Raw genomic sequence first — 23,006 nt, 5'->3', positions numbered from 1 at the left:
ATGTTTTTCACCTCAGTTCTTTAGGTTTTCACTCAAGATTATTTTACAGGTCATGATATTTGGGTTTAGCAAGAGTATCAAAAAGTAGGAATTAAGTATGTAAAAGATAAAATGCTCTATTTAGTATTAGCACCCCATTTATTTGACTAATGCTGAATTTTCTTCTTGGGATTAGTTTAATTTCATAAACGTTGTCCACTCATAACTTAAGACCCCAAGGGGTAGTTCCTTAACCAATGTTACAAATGTGCAGAATTGGAACATACTTAGGATTAAGTGCAGACACTTGCAACAGAAGTTGCTTATTATTTTCATGATTAATGCTATGATCTTTCAAGCATTCTGAAAAAAAAGAAAGACTAGAAGGTAAGACCACCTCATTTAATTGAGAATGTTAAATTCCTGGATGCCAGATCACCAGGCAGAATTTCTGCTTTAGGAGGAGTAGGGCTCTTGCACCTGTGACCAGGAGTTGTCTTTCTTTACTGTAGAAGTAAAGAGCACTCTTTCTTTACTGTAGTCAATGCTGCTTCTTTTCTGGCAAAATAAGGACAGAGAAGAATTATTATTATTTTTTTCCTCTTTGGGCCACAGACTAAACCAATGTAAATTCTCTGTGCTTCAAGTGGGCCTATATACTTACAAAAGGCAGGTGCAAGCTAGGAAAGGTGTTTATATTAGCAATACAAATATGTAAGAAGATAATATTTATATGGGGCTTTAGGGCAAGATTGGTGGGGGGATTGAAGAACTAATAAACATGTCTGATTACAATTATTGAACAATTTATGAATTCAACATGGTTTTCAGGGATGAAGGAACTGGAACATAGAAAAGTAAATACCATTCTGTGTCTGCAATAGAGTAAAACTATGGAGTGTACAAAAGGATAATATCTGATGTAGATATCAAAAGGATAGTGAATATAACAGAACCTAAGAGACTACTTTGAATAAATGGGGGATGGGAGGAGAAAAGTAGAAGGAGAATAACTTTTCCCACTGTTACAAAGTAGCTGCCATTAGTACTGATGACAACTTTAGGTGTAATTCTTTTTTTGAATTTTTTTTTCCTGTTTGAATTCTAAAGGCTGTTAAAACTAAACTTTGCAACAAAGAGGAAGAACATTTCAATAGGCTTTTATTTGCTGTAAATTGATTATGGAATTTACAATCTATAAAACGTTAATTTATATTTTATTAATAACATGCAGCTGGTCCTTGAATAACATAATTTTCTTCAATATCATTCCATTATAACATTGATGAGAAAAAAACAATTGATTGCTAGCAGGGCACTGTCTGTGTGAAGTTTGCATGTTCCACTCCTGTCTGCCTGGGTTTTCTCTGGGAACTCCTGTTTCCTTCCACATTCCAAAGACGTGCATGTTAGGTGAACTGGTGCATCCAAGTGTGTGTATGTGTGTGAATGTGCTCTGCAATGGGATGGATTCCCATCTAGAGCTGGTTCCCAGCTTGTACCCTCAGTTATAGTATGGCCTCTGGTTACCCATGGCCCTCAACTAGAAAAATTAGGTAATTATCGTACTTTGTAAAATTAACCTTTCTTAAATGTATGTATAGCTCACATTTATTTCAACATTTAATATTAGAAGTGTTCTAGTCTTTATTGATAAGTTTGGTGATGTTTTTGTGACAAGAAATATGCTGTAGGAACTAAACTCTTGTTTATATCAATTAGTCTATACCAGTAAACTAGTAAAACTGGTTTCCTTATATTTTGTTTCATTTAAAGTCACAGTTTCCAAAAACCTATTGACAATGTTAAGTGAGGAGTTACTGTAAGTTTGATTTTTAAAAATAGCATGTTTTTTTCTAGACTGGGACATTTATTCATCACTTATTGAATACATTTTTACTGAGCAATTACCTTGTGCCAAGCATGGTTTTAGACTGACAGAGAGTGGTTATTGGAACAAACACATTCTCAGCTTTCTAGGGCTTACAAAAGGTTATAAATATATAGAACATATTTACAAAAAATAACTAAATATATTAATAACTGGTATAGTAAGGGCTATGAATAGTAACCAGGATAAAGAGGAGAGTGGTGTGTGTGTGTGTGTGTGTGTGTGTGTGTGTGTATTTTATATAAAATTATCAGGGAAGGCAACATTTGTGCAGAGTCTTGAAGGAGGCAAGAGATTTAATATGTGGCTCTCTCTGAAGAGTATTCTAGGCATAGGAAAGAAGTGCAAACATTTCTGGATGATAGCATGCTTGCTATGCTTGAGGATAACAAGGAGGCCGGTGTGCAGGAACAACGTGAATAAGGAGGACATGAACAGTAAAGTGATGAGGTCAAACTGGTGGCAGGTAATCCTTTGTGAAAGTTTCGATTTTATTTTTTTATTTCGTAGTCAATTTGCAAATGAATATCCCCACTAGGCTACCATTCAGACGAAACTACAGAACATGAACAGAAGCCTTGAAGCCTCCCTCATGTCCTCTTCTAAATAACATCTCCCACTCCAAACTCACCATTATTCTGACTTCTATCACCTTAATTAGCGTTCCCTGCTGTCTAACTTTATATAAATGAAATCATACTGTTTTCTTTTGAGATTAGCTTCTTTTGTTAAAAAATAACATTTCTCTGAGTCATCTGTATTGTTGTGTGTAGCCCCAATTCATTCTTTTTCATTGCTATATACAGTGTTCCCTTCTACACATATAATTTATTTATCCATTCTTCTGTTGATGGACATTTGGATTATTTACAGGTTCAGCATATTGCAAATATTCAGCTATTATAAGTATTTTTGTAAATATCTTTTTGTACACATGTACTTATTTCTCCTGAGTAGATACCTATGAATGCAACTGCTAGATTTAATGCACATCCTTTTAACTTTAGTGAAAAATAAACACTTTTCCAAGTGGTTAAACTGATTTATGTTCATATACATAGTGTTGGAGAATTGCAGGTGGTCCACATCCTTGTCATTACTATAATTGTCATTTTTTTTTTTTGTTTTAAAGTGTGTATTCACTGGAATTTGATCGTGGCTTGAAATTTTACGTTTTCTATGACTCATTGCCTGAGCTAAGCAGAAAACGCCTGAAGGGAAATACCAGAAAAAATTATCAAGGGCTCTCTTTAGTGTACTTTCCTTTTTGTTCAGATATCATCTTTTGTCTCCTGACTGGCTTGGTTGCTCATCTGTGCCTTTAAAATATTGTTCTGTATTTTCTCTATTTTTTCTAATTGTTTTTGTTGGAATAATTAAGGTACTACAGTCTCCTTCATTGTCACCTATAGTAGAAGTTGGAGGGTTTTGAACAGAGGCCTTATAGTAATTTTATTACATATTTAAAACTATAACTGGATGTTAAAACAAGATTTCTTGATTTTAAGTGAAGTCGTGATATAATTTACATCAGAATAGCAAAGTATTAATATATGGGAAATAGACACTTCATGCAAGTTTTGTGGAATTTCCATATGAAGAAGGAAAGACTATTTTATAATTTTTAAATCTCTGGTTATAAAAAGGAACCAATAAAGGCCACAAAAGAGGATAAGGGTGAAGTGACTTATTTTGAGACAAATCATTTTTATGTGGAATCTCCTCCTTCTTCTTGGGGGATGTGTAATGGAGTGCTACCCTATATCCAGACATCTAGCGAGTAGGGCTTCAAAAGGAGACCCTTTGGAGGTCTTTCAACTGTTTCCCATGCATCTGAGAGACAGAGAAATAATGGAATTATGTCTGAGAAAGCTAACACAGAATGTAAATTGGGGAGCGACCCTGCAAATCTAGAGGATCAGAGATGAAATGTTTTTAAAGTGGACCCAAGAGAGTGATTGAGTTGCCCTGTAGTCCCAGAATTTATTTGGGCAAGCTTATAAGGGTAACACTTATCCAGAGTGGCTCAGGTAAGAGTTTATCAGGTAAGTTTTTCAGGTTGATGAGTGCTTTACTAGGACCAAATAGGGACCCTGTGGGAATGAAAGACAATATGGAGTAATCCTGAATCTTATCCAATAATATTGAGTGGAGATACAAAGGCCAAACCAGAAGAATGAGGTTAGAGCCCTATTATTGGATACCAGTGGCTGAGATAGGTGTCATGGAAAACTACCAGAAATAGTGGTAAATTCTGTGGAGGACTGCAGAAAGGAGCCTGATGCAGGATCCCTTGGTAGTGTTTCTAATAGAATCAGTTTTGATCATCTTCCAAGACAAGTAAGTAGGAAGCCCAGAGGCCAAGTAAGAAGTTCCCTCTCCTCTGCCTCTTCTTTCCCCTACCCGATTATTAAGGTGAAGAAACAGCTGTTAGAGGGCCAAGAAGTCAGGGAAGAGAGGGAAGAATGACCACCTTATTCCAATAGCCAGTGTACAGTCTGGAAATTTCAAGCTGGGACAGGGGAAAAAACATTATTGTAAAGTCAAATTTATAGGTTTTTCTTTTTTTTTTTTTTTTTTTTTTTTACGAGATGGGACTGGATATTATTAATTGGGAATAAAAGATATTCAAGACTGCATTTATAATAAAAAATGATCTAGAACTCTTGTTAATATCACAATAGTCATTGTTTTGACACAGATTTCGTTCAGAGGCAGGGGAAATTTTCTCACATGGAATTTAAGTTTGAAACTATGATGTGACACAAGAAGTTGTATGTATGTATTAGTTCCTTTATCACACTGCTAACAAAGACATACCCAAGACTGGACAATTTATAAGGAAAGAGGTTTAATAGACTCACAGTTCTGCATGGCTGGGGAGGCCTCAGGAAACTTACTTAGGGAGGAAACCACCCCTCATATTGTCTTATGCCCAATTTCTGCCTCCAAAGAAAGAAGAAGTAAAAACTAAAAGGCAGAAGTGAAATCCACAACAGACAGCTCAGCGCCACACCCTGGGCCTGGTAGTTAAAGATCGACCCCTGACCTAATCGCTTATGTTATCTATAGATTACAGATATTGTATAGAAAAGCACTGTGAAAATCCCTGTCCTGTTTTGTTCTGATCTAATTACCGGTGCATGCAGCCCCAAGTCATGTACCCCCTGATTGCTCAGTCGATCACGACCCTCTCAAGCAGACCACCTTAGAGTTGTGAGCCCTTAAAAGGGACAGGAGTTGCTCACTTGGGGAGCTAGGCTCTTGAGACAGGAGTCTTGCCAATGCTCCAAGCTGAATAAACTGCTTCCTTCTTTAACTCAGTATCTGAGGGGTTTTGTCTGCGGCTTGTCCTGCTACATTTCTTGGTTCCCTGACTGGGAAGCAAGGTGATTGATAGACGGTTGAGGCAACCTCTTAGGCAGCTTAGGCCTGCCCTGTGGAGCATCCCTGTGGGGAACTCTGGCCAGCTTGAGCCATGCGAATCCTGAGAGCGCTCCCGGGTAGGCAATTGCCCCGGTGGAACGCCTCACCAGAGCAGTGCATGGCAGGCCCCCATGGAGGATCAATGCAGTGGCTGAACACCAGGAAGGAACTGGCACTTGGAGTCTGGACATCTGAAACTTCGTAAGACTAGTCTTTAGAACTTGCCCAATCCGTTTGAGTGGAAGCATGGCCTGATCACCCACAGCATGCCTGTACCAGCACTTTGGGTTTGTTTTTGACTTGACTTGGATTGCTTGATACTTTGGTTTTGACCTTGCTTGGATTTCTTGATACTCTGATTTTGGTTTTGATTCTGGTTTGGTGTGTATGTGCCTTTTTCACCCGTTCTTTGTTTTGTGGTGTGAGTGTGGTGTGAGCGTGGTGTTTTGTCTCAAGGAAACATGGGTCAGGAACAAAGTAAGCCCACTCCACTAGGAAAAATGTTGAAAAATTTCAAAAAGGAATTTAAGGGAGATTATGGAGTCACCATGACACCAGGAAAACTTAGAACTTTGTGTGAGATAGACTGGTCAGCATGAGAGGTGGGTTGGCCATCAGAAGGAAGTCTGGACAGGTCCCTTGTCTCGAAAGTATGGCACAGGGTAACCTGTAAGCCAGGGCACCCAGATCACTTCCCATATATAGATTCTTGGTTACAGCTAGTTTTGGACCTCCCACAGTGGTTAAGAGAACAGGCAGCAGCAGTACTAGTAGCAAAGGGACAGATAGTTAAGGAAGGTTCTCGCTCCACCCGCTGAGGGAAGTCAGCACCAAAAGTCCTGTCCAACCCAACACCAGAAGAATCATGGCAGGAATTGGTACCAGCATATCCCCTCCTTATTGAGAGGAAGGGCTCCCCACCCCTGAGCCCACAGCACCTCCACCTCCACCAGATAACCACACCCCTAGATCACCCAGAGTAGACAAAAGAGGAAGTGAAGCTGTGGGAGAAACTCCTCCCTTGGCAGCTTGCTTACTGCCCAAGACTGGAATCCAAATGCCCCTGAGAGAGCAGCAATATGCTGGGGTAGATGAAGACAGACACATGGTGGAAAAGCATGCCTTTGTGTATCAACATTTTGCCTCTGCTGACCTCCTCAATTGGAAAAATAATACTCCATCTTACACTGAAAAGCCTCAAGCTTTAAATGACTTGCTCCAAACTATTATTACAGACTCATAATCCTACTTGGGCTGATTGCCACCAGGTGCTCATGTACCTCTTTAATACAGATGAAAGGCAAAGGGTGCTCCAAGTAGCAACTAAATGGCTAGGGGAGCACGTCCCAGCTGATTACCAAAACCCCCAAGAATATATAAGAATTCAGCTGCCAGGAACAGACCCCCAATGGGACCTGAATGAGGGACCAGACATGGAGAGGCTAAGACGGTACCATGAGGCATTAATAGAAAGTCTAAAGAAAGAGGCTCAAAAGGTTACAAATGTAAATAAGGTTTCTGAGGTCATCCAAGGAAAAGAGGACAGTCCAGTGCAATTCTATGAAAATACTGTGTGAGGCTTACCGCATGTACACTCCTTTTGATCCAGATAGCCCTGAAAATCAGCGTATGATTAACATGGCCTTAGTTAGTCAAAGTGCAGAAGATATCGGGAGAAAATTGCAGAAACAGGCTGGGTTTGTGGGTATGAATACCTCACAGTTACTGGAAATAGCCAATCAAGTGTTGTGAATAGAGATGCAACAAATCGCAAAGAAAGCCATAAGAAAGGTGAACGCCAGGCTAGGCAAAACGCCAACTTACTGGCCACGGCCATTAGGGGAATTCCCCCAAAACGAGAGGGAAAGGGGGGTTCTGGGAAGAATACCCAGTCTAATCGCCCATGCTTGCAACGTAACCAATGCACCTATTGTAAGGAAATAGGACATTGGAAAGGTAAGTGTCCCCACCTGAAGGAAAAGCAGGGTGGTTCAGAACAAGAGACCTCAGATAAAGACGAGGGAGCTTTGTTCAATCTGGCTGAATGGCTATTGGACTGATGGCGACCGGGCTCAAGTGCCCTCAAGGAACCCACGGTCAGGATTACAACTGGGAGCAAGGACATTAAGTTTTTGGTCGACACTGGTGCTGAACATTCAGTAGTGATCACCCAGGTCACTCCCTTATCAAAGAAAACCATTGATATAATTGGAGCAACAGGAGTTTCCAATAACCAGGCTTTCTGTCTACCACGGACCTGCTCGGTGGGGGGGGGGGCAAGAACTAGTTCACCAGTTCTTATACATGCCTGACTGTCCCTTTCCCTTGCTGGGAAGAGACTTGCTTATCAAGCTGAGAGCCACCATCTCCTTTACAAAACAGGGCTCTTTACAGCTAAAGTTACCGGAACACGAGTTATCATGGCTCTTACTGTCCCCCAGGAAGAAGAATGGAGACTTTTTCTAACCGAACCAGGTCAAGAGATAAAACCATCTCTAACTAAGCAATGGCCCCGAGTATGGGCAAAGGATAATCCTCTAGGATTGGTGGTCAACCAAGTCCCCGAACTCTAGAAGTTAAGCCTGGGGCCCAACCAATTAGACAAGAGCAGTATCTGGTTCCCAGAGAAGCGAAGGAATCCAGGTTCATCTCAAGTGCTTGAAAGCTAATGAATTATAGTTCCTTGCCAGTCTCCATGGAACACCCCCCTCCTGCCTGTCCCTAAGCCAGGGACCAAGGATTACCGGCCAGCACAGGACTTGTGCTTGGTCAACCAAGCTACAGTGACTCTGCACCCAACAGTTCCTAACCCTTACACATTGTTAGGGCTGCTGCTGGCTGAGGATAGCTGGTTTACCTGTCTGGACTTAAAAGATGCCTTCATCAGACTAGCTCCTGAGAGCCAGAAACTGTTTGCCTTTCAGTGGGAAGATCCGGAGTCAGGTGTCCCTACTTGGTACACTTGGACCTGGCTTCCCCAAGGGTTCAAGAATTCCCCTACTATCTTTGGGGAGGCCCTGGATTGAGACTTGCAAAAGTTTCCTGCTAAAGACCTAGGCTGCGTCTTGCTCCTATACGTGGACGACCTTCTGCTAGGACACTCCATGGCAATCAGGTGGGCAAAAGGGACGGAGGGCCTGCTTTGGCACCTAGAGGACTGTTGGTATAAGGTGTCCAAGAAGAAAGCTCCGATCTGCAGACAGCAGGTACACTACCTGGGATTCACTATTCAGAAAGGGGAGCACAGCCTGGGGTCAGAAAGAAAGCAGGTCATCTGCAGCCTACCAGAACCTAGAACCAGAAGGCAAGTAAGGGAATTCCTAGGAGCTGTGGGGTTTTGCAGATTATGGATTCCAAACTTTGCAGTACTAGCCAAACCTTTGTACGAGGTTACAAAGGGGGTCAACCAGGAGCCTTTTGAATGGGGCCTCTACAACAGCAAGCCTTTTGTAAGTTAAAGGAAAAACTTATGTCGGTCCCAGCCCTAGGACTACCGGATTTGACAAAGCCCATTACACTCTATGTGTCAGAAAGAGAAAAAAATGGCAGTTGGAGTTTCAACACAGACTGTGGGACTGTGGCCAAGGCCAGTGGCCTATCTCTCGAAACAACTAGATGGGGTTTCCAAAGGCTGGCCACCATGTCTAAGGGGCTTGGCAGCAACAGCCCTGTTAGTACAAGAAGCAGATAAATTAACCCTTGGCAAAACCTGAATATAAAGGCCTCCCATGCTGTGGTAACTTTGATGAATACCAAAGGACATCATTGGCTAACAAATGCTAGATTAACCAAGTACCAAAGCTTGCTAGGTGAAAATCCCTGCATAACTAATGAAGTCTGTAACACCCTAAATCCCGCCACCCTGCTCCCAGTATCAGAGAGCCCGGTCAAACTTAACTGTGTAGAGGTGTTGGACTCAGTCTATTCTAGTAGACCTGACCTATGGGACCAGCCATGGGCATCAGTAGACTGGGAGTTATACGTGGAAGGAAGCAGCTTCATCAACCCACAAGGAGAAAGATGTGCAGGATATGCGATGGTAACTTTGGATGTTGTCATTGAAGACAAACCGTTTCCACAGGGCACTTCAGCCCAGAAGGCTGAGCTCATTGCTTTACCTCGGGCTCTAGAACTCATTGAAGGTAAGACTGTAAATATCTACACTGACTCTCGATATGCCTTTCTAACCCTCCAAGTGCATGGAGCATTATATAAGGAAAAGGGCCTGTTAAAGTCTGGGGGAAAGGACATAAAATATCAACAAGAAATTCTATAATTATTAGAGGCAGTGTGGAAACCTCAGAAGGTGGCAGTCATGCACTGCAGGGGACACCAGCGAGCCTCCATCTCAGTGGCCTTAGGAAACTCTCGAGCTGATTCAGAAGCTCAAAAAGCAGCATCTACCCCTTACCGGGCATCGGTAGCAGCCCCCTTACTCCCTCAAACACCTGACCTGGTACCTACCTATTCTAAGAAAGAAAAAGACTTCTTCCACGCAGAAGGGGAGCAAATAATAAAAGCAAGATGGATCAGATTGCCAGATGTGAGGGTAGCTGTGCTACAGTTGCTGAGAGCCACAATCGTATGGGCCATGCACGAAACCACTCATCTAGGTCAAGAGTCACTTGAAAAATTGTTAGGCTGGTACTTCTACATCTCATACTTGCCAGCAGTAGCACAACGGTGTGTTACTTGCCGACAGCACAATGCGAGGCAAGACCCCACTGTTCTGCCAGGCATACAGGCTTATGGAGTGGCTCCTTTTGAGGATCTTCAGGTGGATTTCACAGAAATGCCGAAATGTGGAGGTAACAAGTATTTGCTAGTTCTTGTGTGTACTTACTCTGGGTGGGTGGAGGCTTATCCAACACGAACTGAAAAGGCCTACGAGGTGACCCGTGTGCTTCTCTGAGATCTTATTCCTAGGTTTGGACTGCCCGTAAGAATCAGCTCAGATAACGGGTCGGTGTTTGTGGCTGACTTGGTACAGAAGACAGCAAAGGCATTAGGAATCACTCGGAAGCTACATGCTACCTACCAACCTCAGAGTTTCGGAAAGGTGAAGTGAATGCATCGGACTGTCAAAAATAGTTTAGGGAAAATATGTCAGGAAACTGGATTAAAGTGGATACAGGCCTTTCCTATGGTATTGTTTAAAATTAGATGTACTCCTTCTAAGAAAACAGAATACTTCCCTTATGAAATACTGTATCGTAGGTCTCCTCCTATACTATCGGAGCTTCCAGGCATGCCCCGAGAGTTAGGTGAAATTGAATTACAGTGACAGCTACAGGCTTTAGGAAAAATTACACAAACAATCTCAACTTGGGTAAATGAGAGGTGTCCCATCAGCTTATTCTCCCCAGTTCACCCTTCCTGTCCAGGTGATCACATGTGGATCAAGGACTGGAACGTAGCCCCTTTGCGGCCACGGTGGAAAGGACCTCAGACCGTCATCCTGACCACTCCCACGGCTGTAAAGGTAGAAGGAATCCCAGCCTGTATCCACCACAGCCGTGTGAAACCTGCAGCCGATGAAACCTGGGAGGGAAAACCGAGCCCAGACAATCCCTGCAAAGTGACTCTGAGGAGGAGGACAAGCCCTGCTGCATTCACACCTGGAAGCTGACTGGTCTACACACGGCTGAAGCATGAGGAGAATCATCGTGGGACTCATTTTCCTTATAATTTGGACTTGTGTAGTAAAAACTTCCGCTGATTTTCCCCACATGGAAGACTGCTCTCAGTGTATACATCAGGTTACCGAGGTAGGGCAACAAGGTAAAACAATCTTTCTGTTCTATAGTTACTATGAATGCCTAGGAACTTTAAAAGGAACATGTTTATATAATGACACTCAGTACAAGGTATGTAGTCCAGGAAACGACCAACCAGATGTGTGTTTTGACCCCTCTGAGCCTCCCATGTCCACAGTTTTTGAAATAAGATTAAGGACTGAAGACTAGTGGGGACTCACAAATGATACATATAAAGTATTAGCCAGAACAGAAGAAAAAGGGGTGCCCAAACACATAATCATGAAATGTGATGCCTGTGCCGTCATTAATAGCAATATGTTAGGAACGGGATGTGGCTCTTTTAGTTGGGAAAAAGGCTATATGACCAAAAATAAGTATATTTGTCATGAATTAGGACTGTGTGGAAATGAATGTGGATACTGGTCTTGTGTCATTTGGGCCACTTGGATAAAAAATGAAAAGGATCCAGTCCACCTTCAGAAAGGAAAAAAATGGCCCTTCCTGTACTAAGGGACAGTGTAACTCCTTAGAGCTAGTAAGCCAATCCCCTTGATCCTCCCTGTAAAAAAGGGGAGTGTGTGACCTTAGGAATCCATGGGGCCGGACCGGATCTTGAGTAAATATCTTGGTTCAAGAACTTTACAAACGCTCTCCTGAGCCAGTGTTTCAAACTTTCTATGATGAACTAAATGTGCCAGTACCAGAAATTTCAGGAAAAACAAGAAATTCGTTTTTGCAATTAGCCAAGCATGTAGCCCAGTCTCTCAATGTCACTTCATGTTATGTGGTACCACAAAAACAGTCACTTGGTGGAGTTCAAATCAGAGAGGAATCCATTTAGTAAATTCCCAAAGTTACAAACTGTGCAGACCCACCTGGAGTCCCACCGGGACTGGATAGTTCCCACTGATATGTGGGCATAGATCTTATGCCAAATTACCTGCCCAGTGGGCAGGTAGTTGTGTTATTGGCACTATTAAACCATCTTTCTTCCTACTGCCCATAAAAACAGGTGAAATCCTGGGTTTCACTGTCTATGCTTCCCATGAAAAGAGAAGCATAGCTATAGGAAATTGGAAAGATGATGAATGGCCCCCCTGAGAGAATCATACAATATTATGGGCCTGCTACTTGGGCACAAGACAGCTCGTGGGGATACCAGATCCCCATTTACATGATCAAACGAATCACACCGTTACAAACTATCTTAGAAATAATCACTAATAAAACCAGCAGAGCCTTGACTATTCTGGCCCAGCAAGAAACTCAGATGAGAAATGCTATCTATCAAAATAGCTCGGCTCTCAACTACTTGCTAGCAGCTGAAGGAGGGGTCTGTGGGAAATTTAACCTTACTAATTGCTCTCTACACATAGATGATCAAGGGCAAGTAGTTGAATACATAGTTAGAGATATTACAAAACTAGCACATGTGCCTGTGCAAGTGTGGCATGTATTTGATCCTGGGGCCATGTTTGGAAAATGGTTCCCATTGCTAGGAGTATTTAAAACTCTTATAATAGGAGTTATAATAGTAATAGGAACTAGCTTACTGTTCCTTTGTTTGCTACCTGTACTTCTTCAAATTATAAAAAGCTTCACCACTACCTTAGTTCACCAAAATTCTTCAGCACAAATGTACTATATGAATCACTATCGATCTGTCTTGCAAGAAGACATGGGTAGTGAGAATGAAAGTGAGAACTCCCAGTATTGAGTGAGATTCTCAAAGGGGGGCAGAATAAGGAGGAGACCACCCCTCATATTGTCTTATGCCCAATTTCTGCCTCCAAAGAAAGAAAAAGTAAAAACTAAAAGGCAGAAATGAAATTCACAAGCAGACAGCCCAGCGCCACACCCTGGGCCTGGTAGTTAAAGATTGACCCCTGAACTAATTGCTTATGTTATCTACAGATTACAGACATTGTATGGAAAAGCACTGTGAAAATCCCTGTCCTGTTTTGTTCTGATCTAATTACTGGTGCATGCAGCCCCCAGTCACGTACCCCCAATTGCTCAATCGATCATGACCTTCTCAAGTGGATCGCCTTAGAGTTGTGAGGCCTTAAAAGGGACAGGAATTGCTCACTTGGGGATCTCAACTCTCGAGATAGGAGTCTCGCTGATGCTCCTGGCCGAATAAACCGCTTCCTTCATTAACTTGGTATCTGAGGGGTTTTGTCTGAGGCTTGTCCTGCTACATATGATCATGGCAAAAGGCATCTCCTCACAGGCTGGCAGGAGAGAGAATGAGTGCCCTGCAAAGGGGGAACCCCCTTATGAAACCCTCAGATCTTGTGAGAACTAACTCACTATAATGACAATAGGATGGGGAAAACCACCCCCGTGATTCACTTATCTCTACCTGTTCCCTCCCATGACATGTGGGGATTATGGGAACTACAATTCAAGATGAGATTTGGGTGAGGACACAACCAAATCATATCAATGTGTAAATGTATATGTGCGTTTAATAGCTATCCACATGCCATGTCTGTTCAACAAACTGGTTATAAATTAATCACTCTGATGTCCCTGTGCTTCAATTTGAATATTTTCTAGTCATTTGTCTTCTACATTGGTAATCCTCTTTTTAGCAGGTTCTTATCTGCTATTCAACCCTTAAATTCAATTACTATATTGTTTAGTTTTATAGCTTTTATTTGCATAACAAAAGATTCTAGTGCCCTGGTAAAATTCATCATGTCATTATATTTTTCTCATGTATTAATCATAATTATTTTAAAGTCTATGGCTGAAAGCTCCAACCTATGAACCACTTGAAGACCCATTTATAAGCCTTTAATTTTCATTTTGTTCTCATTTTAAATGAACTTTTTATTTTAGAATAGTTTTAGATTTATAGAAAAGTTACAAAGATGATACCAAGAGTCATCATATACCTTTACACCCAGTTTTTTCTATTATTAGCATCTTACATTACCATGGCACATTCATCACAAAAATTGATCAATATCCATGCACTATTATTAACTAAAGTATGCATTTTGTTCAGATATCCTTAGTTTCTACTTAATGTCATTTTTTGTGATCCAGGTTATCATCTAGAATATCACTTTACATTTAGTTGTTATGTCTTTTTAGGCGCCTTTTGGTTGTAACATTTTCTCACACTTTTCTTGTTTTTAATAACTTTGATAATTTGACATTTGAGGAATGCTGATCAGGTATATCACAGGATTTCATTATATTAGATTTTATGTGTTGTTTTCATTATTATTAGTCTGGGTTACAGTTTTTGGAGAAAGAACACATCAGTAAAGTGCCATCTCATCACATCATATCAAGGGTATATGCTTGACTTACAACTATTTGCATAGATTACTTGGAATTCTTCTACATAGGAAGTTTGCCTATCACTTTCAATTTATTAACTCAATCATTCATTTTACTCTTTACCTATTTTCTTGCTCAAATTGTTTCAGATTTGGCCATTGGAACTCTTTCGGTTGTTTCCTGTGTCCCTTTGTGATGCCCCATGCCCTCCTCCATTCTCTCTCCCCACCAGTCTCCTTTTTATTTTTAGCACTTCCTTAGTTTCTGATGCCGTAATATGTCCCAGGCTCTCTGTTTCAGTATGAGAATCAGCCATGTCTCTGAGGGCTGCTGGTTCCTTTCATTGGTTTTCAAAAGCAAAATCTGGATGCTGGGTGTGTTCATCGCTAGTGAGTCGTTATATTTTTTGGCTTGCTTAGCAGATAGAGCAAACAAATATGTTTATGTACTAATCTATATCCCATTACTTGCAATGCTTAATTTTTATTATTTTTGAAACATTGACTATTAAAAACAAAGTATCTGAGTAATTTTTTTTTTTTTTTTTTCAAAAGAGAGGATATATTAAACATTGATTTATTTGAATTTTCTTAGCTGGTGGCAGACATATAGATTAGGAAACTATCATCTTGATTCAATTAAAGATTGGACAGATTCAATAGTGGATTTAACTCTTCTCGAGACTTGGTCTGATTATTTTTTCTTAGAAATAGTCTCATTTGAGAACCTAAGGTGTTTGTGGGCTCTCTTCGTTGGTGGAATCTGAACCTTGCTCTGCTGCACTGGAAGACTGCAAAAGTTTACTCAGCTTCCTGACTTCTTGGCTGCTGTATTCTGTTTCATCTGTAGGGCTAGGGAATCGGACAGTTTCTCAAATGGGGAACCAGCTCAGGTTACATTCAATTCTTTGGATTCCTGCCACTTCTAGATCTTGTTCCCTTATGTCATGGCAGTTCTGTAGCCCTAAAATCTAATTATTGTTTTTCTAAGCCTGTGAAACTTTCAAAATCTCTGCTTGGGGCCTTTCACTTCCTTATTTCATGCTGCTTATAACTGGGGCAAATGGCTTGACGAAAACGTGGGGTGGGATGTCAGGATCACTTCATTGAGTTTCCTTGGTATTCATGATCTTGATTGCCCAAGTCCTACCTGAGGTAGCTCTCTGACACCTTCAAACACACATATATTTTAGAATATATTTTATCCACTTTTTTAGTTGTTCTTGGAGGGAGATTTGGTCTGCCACAAGTTATTCTATGACAAAGTAAAAATAATCTATAAGAAAATGCATTAATCTCAAATCTCATGATTAATAGGTGAACATTAATTTTAGTTATAGAATCTAAATATAGTCTTACTAATTCAATGTTTTTCTTTTACAGATACTCACAATTAGATCCTGATGATTAAGCTGAGTATTTTTAAGGTATTTGTTTTTGGCTGAGAACTAAGAAGAGTTTGTAAGAACTTTTTTTAGCTGAGTAAATAACCATGTTATGTATTTTTAGTAATGTTTAATCGAATATTGAACACTGCATGAAAAAATGCATGGCTTCATATTCCCCTAATAGTAAACTAATATTTTTATTAATAAAGCATCTGATATGCCACATTATTATCTCTGGGTTGTTGAATCAAGTAAAGATTAGCCCCACCTTGCATATTGATTCAAGGAAATAGATTCTATATGTTATTTTATTTAAAAAGGTTAAATGAAATGTCAGTCAGTTATTAGAAAATTTCAGTACTTGGTTGATTGTGAATGCTTCAATATAGTAAATAACACTGAACTTTAAGAAAGGCAGCATTTGTGGAATATAAATTAAAATTTTGTAAGGGCTCTGAAAAGTTAAGTGATAATATGATGTTCATGAACATAAGTGATTGTAGCAGTGAGATAACTATTTTTAGTTAATTTTTTTCTATTACTTTTTAAAAAAGAACTCATAATTGGAATATTTTATATATTATTATACTTATATTTGTTTTAAGATTATACATATTTTTATATAATCTTTAAAATAATTTGCATTAACATGTTAATAATTCTTAAATTGATATTAGAAGTATTAATAAAAACATTTTAAATATACATATAAATGTGGAGAAAGGTAATTTGAGTGATAAGTAATAATAATCAAGTGTAACACACTTGTGTTAATAAGAGACTAATCAACTTAGTCTCTAATTCTCATGTCCTTGTACTGTATCAGTGAATGACTTTAGGACTCTCACATTGTAACTTTTCAAAAAGAATGTGGCCTACACCAATTTTAATGAAAATTAATTAATTATGACAGTTTCCCATGCTCTCTAATATGTATTCTTACTTATTCTTTCAAATAGTCTTATTAGAGCTACATGTGAAGTCACTCTTACCTACCCTACCTTACACATATGAAAACAGAAGCAAAGATATGACAAAAGAAATGCAAAGACACTATAATTTTCTCTTTCTCTGCATCCCTGGAGACTCACCTAATATTTTTATGGGATGAACTAAATATACAATTTTGTTTCTGTTCTAGTTTTCTTTCTTAGTGAACTATAGCAAATTTTTAAAGGATTTTATTTAATCACATTTTTTTCATTTGTTGCAAATATAGCAATAAAATTTCCCCATTAACAATATATATTACAATCAGAGTCATGAATAGCATGGAATGCTTGTTATTAACAAACATTCAAAAGCTTAGACACTTCTTGCAGTAGTAAATAATAGTGTATAATCTGTTAAATTCTAAAAAAGACACAAGATCAAGTTTAAAAAGTGGGCCTAATTAATTGGTATTTATTTATTCATCAGTTTAAAAATCCTTTATTTATCTGGAATCATTTGTTTTGTAGATGCATTTGTAAGTCATTTGTTTTGTAGATGCATAAATAAAAGTTATGTTATATAATCATAGATTCTACAAGACATAAGAGATCCTAGAGGTCATCTAATAAGAATCCTCTTATCAAAGATAGAATCCAAGACTTCACTGTTTGCTGACTGGAGAGTTTGTTGAGAAAGTCATCCTAGATGTTTTGACTTTTGTCTAGAACTCTTTTCTATGAAATATGATGAACTTCTTTAATATTCTCTCATTATTGTACACGCTGCTTTATGGCAGCTGAGCAATCTTTTGGCATATTTACACACAAAATCATGTAACAATCACAGCCCTATCCGTCAAAGCTCATTGGTTTCCTGTTCCCTAGTAGAGACACAGAGATTTATTCCCCCAAGTTCTCTTTAATTTTTTGCCATGTTGTGGGCCTGTGAGCCCCTTCAGAATGTAATGTGCAGTTGAAAGTCCATTTCTCTGCTCTGTTTAGCGCTCCAATCAGAGGCAGATTTCTTAATATCTGTTTGCCACTTAGTATATATTTTCTGCATTGTGTCTAATATGTATGGTTCTATAATTGAAAAATTATTCTCTGTAGCCCAGGTGGTATTGTACAGAATGGGTTCGTCAGTATTGATTTAAGCAGTTGATGGCTGCATTGGAGAAGGAAAGTCATTCAATTGTACCAAAGAGCTTTCAGTAAAAAGCAATTTGTTAAGCCTGTACTAAATGGCATCTTCAAAAGATATCTTCAGTAATAATCTTAAATTTAATTCTAAGTTTTTCTCTGCATTATAGCTTTGTGTCTTCTTTTATAGTGAAGACATTTTTAAAGAAAACAATAACAACAACAACAAAAGATTTTGCCGTGGGTGATTGCTAAGCATTAAATTCACTATTTTTTTTTTTTTTTCTACTAACAAATTTCTCAGCTGGCATGTGATTGGGGGATATAATAGTAGTCAGCTCTCTTAGAGAAATAGCGCAGCAGTCTGCTCTTCAGTTTCTATTTTGGGGAGAGTGTAGAATACTCATTTGCTATAGTTTTCTTATTTAAAAAAAAAACCCTTTATATTCTGGAAGTCTGCTTCAGTTTTCTAATTTGAAACTATTCACATCAAACGGTTTGATGCTATTGTTTCAGCCATGATTTCTGTGGATTCTATGTTAACCAAAAATCTGGAATTTGTATATTTGCCAAAGATGCATCACTATTTCCACTTGGTGAAAATTTCATTGCCTCTTGTTGGTTATTACCTTGACTGACATTACATGAGTGATCTCTTCTCCCCACACCCAGGTCCCCACTCTCTATGGCCTTTAACTTCTCCTGGTTTTTCTTTTCTCCATTGCACTTATCATATTTTAACCTAATTTTATTAACTCTTTATGATTATTATTTATTATCTATCTTTCTTACTGAAATGTAAGCTATATGAACACAGGAATTCTTGTATATTTAATTCAATCATATATCCCAAGTGCCTAAACAGTGTCTGGCACTTGATAAGTATTGTTGAACAAATGAATTTTTTTAAAAATTTTTTTGTTTTGAAGGTCCATTGGTATAAATCTGTTTTATTCATGTAATTGTGAATAATAATGGTATTCTTCAAAAAAATAATTTATTAAGCAACACATATGTGGATATCTTTACACTATTTCCAAGGAAGAAATTATAGCTCAAAGATATCCTGACTCTAAATAGTTTACTTATATTAATATAAAACAAAAAGAAGGTTCAAAAAGAAGGCTCCAAAGTCAAGGGAGTTTCCAAATTCTGCTGAGAACAACATTGGGAAAAGTTTTATGGTGGGGATATCTAAGTGCAGTCTGGAGCTGAAAACCATATTGTCAAACGTTTTCAGTAGATCTTTTTTATCATCATTAGTTTCTACATGAGGTTTAGTAATCCATCCTGAGTCCTTTGTTCTCATCTTGACAGATAATCTTTCTCCCAATCTACTTTGCATGACAAGTATACAATGACTATTATGATTTTGAAATATTCTTTCTTTACATTTACATTTATTAAAGTAGACATGACATTTAATATCTACTTATGTCCTTACATGTTTAAATATTGTGATGCCTACTAATATGAATCCTATTTATCATTATTCAAAGCCTTCAATTTTTTGAACATGTGATATTTGTTTAAAAGGGCTGTATCTATATCTAGTTTATATCTTTGTCTATCTACATTTTTATGTATAGATCAATTTAAATATAGCAGACATATTTATATAAATAAATAAAACACATATAATATATTTACATAAATATAAATGCCATAAATTTGTAAAGCAGAGAAAGATAAATAGGAAAGGAGAAGGGGAGACATCAAGAGCCTACAATCTTGTCCTTTAAAAAGTACCCATTTCTGGAGTTCAGAAAGCAATTACTGTGAAGAACAGTGTGCCAAGTCAGCAAACTCTGTGCGGCGTATGGTGAGGTAGATGGAAGCACTTGCAGAACTCTTTTTACCTAGGTTCAAAACAAGCCAGGGCTTAGAACCAAAGCAGGCTGAATGGTTCAATTTTTGTTGGCTTCTCAGCTCACAAACTAAAATAAACATGAATCCTATAGCTCTAGCAGGAAATAAAGATAATAAAAATCAACAGATAAAAGTTAAACAAAAGATCAAGAGAATCCTATGGCTAGAGAGCAGCTCGATGGCTAGTGCCTTTCTTTCGAGTGTTCTCACCAAGGCATCTCCTGAGCAGAAGTGCAGTCTAGCTGTTCATCTGAGTGTCCCAGCCGCATGGGACAGAGCATGGTCAGAGGAGGTGGGGGGAAGTGACAAAGACAGAGAGGTGAATGTGCTTTCATGAAACAGCTGTAGTCTAAGACCCTGGTTATGTCTTCAGACCTTAGAGAATATGAAGTTCAAAAAATAACCATTATTCCATACGCTCTGAAACCTAATCTGCATCCTTGAACTTGACAGGTAAAGCGCAGTCTTTCTCCATGAAGGTAAAATGAAGGAGGCAACGGAAAAAGGTGGTGAAATTGTCCCATTTTACTGGGGCATGATGTTGACAAAATAACTGAAAAAATATTAATATAAAATAGAGTCCCAAATTATGCCATAAAAATACTGGTGAGAGGATGGATGTGACATCTTCAAAGGGAAAAGCCTCAAAGGAAATAGAGAATGAAATTTAAACACCATAATCTTTTGTTTAGTTCTTAGCCAAAGAAATTTACAGTGTAAATAAAAACAAATATATTCTATATCTTTCTCATGTTACAGAAATAAATTTTGTAATAGGAAACAGCATATCTTTCAACATCAACAGAGTATATGCTTTAGCTTATGTTGAAGAAAACAATTACTTCACAAATGAGTCTGCTAAACTGCAAACTTCCAAAAAGCATTTGGCTTTGTGCAGAGAAAAATTATGGATTTCAAAATAAGGCAGGAGGAAAGTGAGCACTAAAGGACCCCCTCTTAGGCCCTCTTGCTTTGTCTTTTATGCTCTGTGACCTGCTCCTTCTTTCTGAATAGGCTTTTCTTGTTACTGGAATGTCAAGCTCTTAAGTTAGATTTTGGGCCTAGAGAAAATCTGTGGACAACACATTATGAAACATCTTCAAATAATTGTGGCTTTAACCCATATATGCTAATACAAATTAACAACCAGAAACAAATGATTTATTATCTATGACCTAATGCTTGTAGACCTCAAATTTCTTTTTTTTAAAACATTTGAGCAGGTTTTATCAACTATTTTGCACATTTGAAAATAATACTTCAGTAGATTTTATCTGCATATATTTTATACACATATCTTTAATGTTTTATTCATTGTTGCTATTATACTGGATCCATTTCTGATAAATTGTTGAGATTGAAATATGTAATTTGTTTCCATAGCGAGGGAGACTAATAATGTTTCATTCACTTGAATAAGTACACATACCTCTTCAAATACATAACTTTATGATCAGAAATTGTACCATGGGTATTGGAATAATTTATTAGTAATATATAACTAATACACTGAGGTATAAATGTGTTTCTTAATCTTGCCTATAAGGTATATTACATAAGAGAATACTTCATTATAGTTTATGTAAAATTAGTTTCTAGAACTCAGAATTTGTTGGAAGATAAATGTAGGAGATTTTGTGATGCATAAATATGCCAATTATATGCCTAACATTTTTTTTTTTCTTTTTTTTGAGACAGGGTCTTGCTCTGCCACTGAGGCTGGAGGGCAATGGTGCAATCTCAGCCCACTGCAGCCTCTGCTTCCTGAGCTCAGGCAATCGTCTTACCTCAGTCTCCCAAGTAGCTAGGACTACAGGAACGTGCCACCACACCCAGCTACTTTTTCTATATTTTGTAGAGATTGGGTTTTGTCATGGTGTCCAGCCTTGTCTCGAACTCCTGAACTCATGTGATCCACCTTCTTTGGCTTCCCAAAGTGCTGGAATTACAAGCACATATGTGATTTTTATGCACGGTTTGTTCATATTATAATGCAGTTTGTATTATTTTAGAATGCATTATATGTGACAATTGAGTTTTGCATATTATTTAAAAGAGTTCCATTCTATCTATACTCAACAAAGGTTGTTCAATAGTTGATAATATTTGAGGAAACAACTATTAAAAACCTCATATTTTATAAACAGTCTTTCAAAATTCGTATGATATGGCTTAAATAAGATTAGCATGGATTAATGGCCAGCTTTCAAATAAAACTGAAGATCAATTTATTTTAAGGTAATATCACTTCCTCTATTTAAGGTTGTTTTGTTTAGTTCCAAGATAATTCACTCCAATTCTGAATACTAATTTGAAGGTTTGAATGCATTGTCGTTACATGTGATGAATTCAAACGTGTGCTTGCTGCTTTGCTGAACCATAAGAAACAGCATATATAGCAATGATATTTAAAATGCACAGCTTATGTTGGACTCTGTGTGACAACCAAGTGACAATGATAGATCCAAATGCAATCCCAACTTAGAGCATCAATTAGGAAAATGGCAAAGGCCTTTCTAACGTTATAAATTACTCTGTGGATGCCAGTAACGAAAGCTCTCACTACCAGTAATTTTGCATGATTATGGTTTGGACAAAAGATAGCTGATGAGGGTTAAACCTTGTATTTATACAGCTAAAAAATATTTCTCACTAGATATATAACTGTGAGCATGATCTCAACAGCTTCTATGACTCTAAAATACACCTATGCCAAACAGATTTCAGATTTCAATCACATTTTGCTATGTCTTTAAATGACAGCAATAGTATTTTTTGAGATATTAATATTCAAGTTGCTAACACTCACATAGCAGGGTATTTCTATGAAACGACATCTATGCATGTCTTGATTATTAGTTTCATCAGTTACTGACTGTGACAAGTGATCCCTTTTCTGTTTATTGCAAGATTAGTTGTCTGTTTGGAATGTCTTAGAATATAATGTCAGTACTACACTCTGTTAGCTTTAGACTTTCAGAAAAGAATGCACAGCTTACATTTTACTTTCTGTGACAAACAAGTGGCAATCCCTTATGACTGAATGTGTAAAGTACTTTATGTTACCTTTAAAATATGTTTTATTTCTGGATTTCTTATTACTTGTAGTATGATATACTGCTTGCTGACTTGCGTTAAAATATCAAGCATCCCCCAAATAATTATACTTGTAAATCCATTGCTATCTGATCTTTCTACTATTGGTTCTTGAGCCTGATGTTTACACATGAAAAAATTTAGGGATTAGTGAGAATTCAATACCTTCATTTTCTCTGGATTCATAAAATTTAAAGTTAAAAAACATCTTAAAGGATATGAAGTCTAAG

At 38.2% G+C, this 23,006-nt stretch overlaps 1 long non-coding RNA gene across 1 annotated transcript; it reads right to left on the bottom strand.

Moving 5' to 3' along the window:
- Positions 1 to 360: 360 nt before the first annotated feature.
- Positions 361 to 21,507, bottom strand: LOC103884634. The gene is made up of 2 exons (XR_647309.3): positions 21,468 to 21,507; positions 361 to 537 (listed from the first exon to the last, which is right to left on the bottom strand). It is a non-coding gene; the product is annotated as an uncharacterized LOC103884634 (long non-coding RNA).
- Between the last annotated feature and the right edge of the window lie 1,499 nt (positions 21,508 to 23,006).

The sequence above is a fragment of the Papio anubis genome, chromosome 3, assembly GCF_008728515.1.
Source record: "Papio anubis isolate 15944 chromosome 3, Panubis1.0, whole genome shotgun sequence".
Classification (NCBI taxonomy): Eukaryota; Metazoa; Chordata; class Mammalia; order Primates; family Cercopithecidae; genus Papio; species Papio anubis.
The sequence above is the reverse complement of the archived record's forward strand: the minus strand, read 5'-3'. Positions and strand labels throughout refer to the sequence as shown.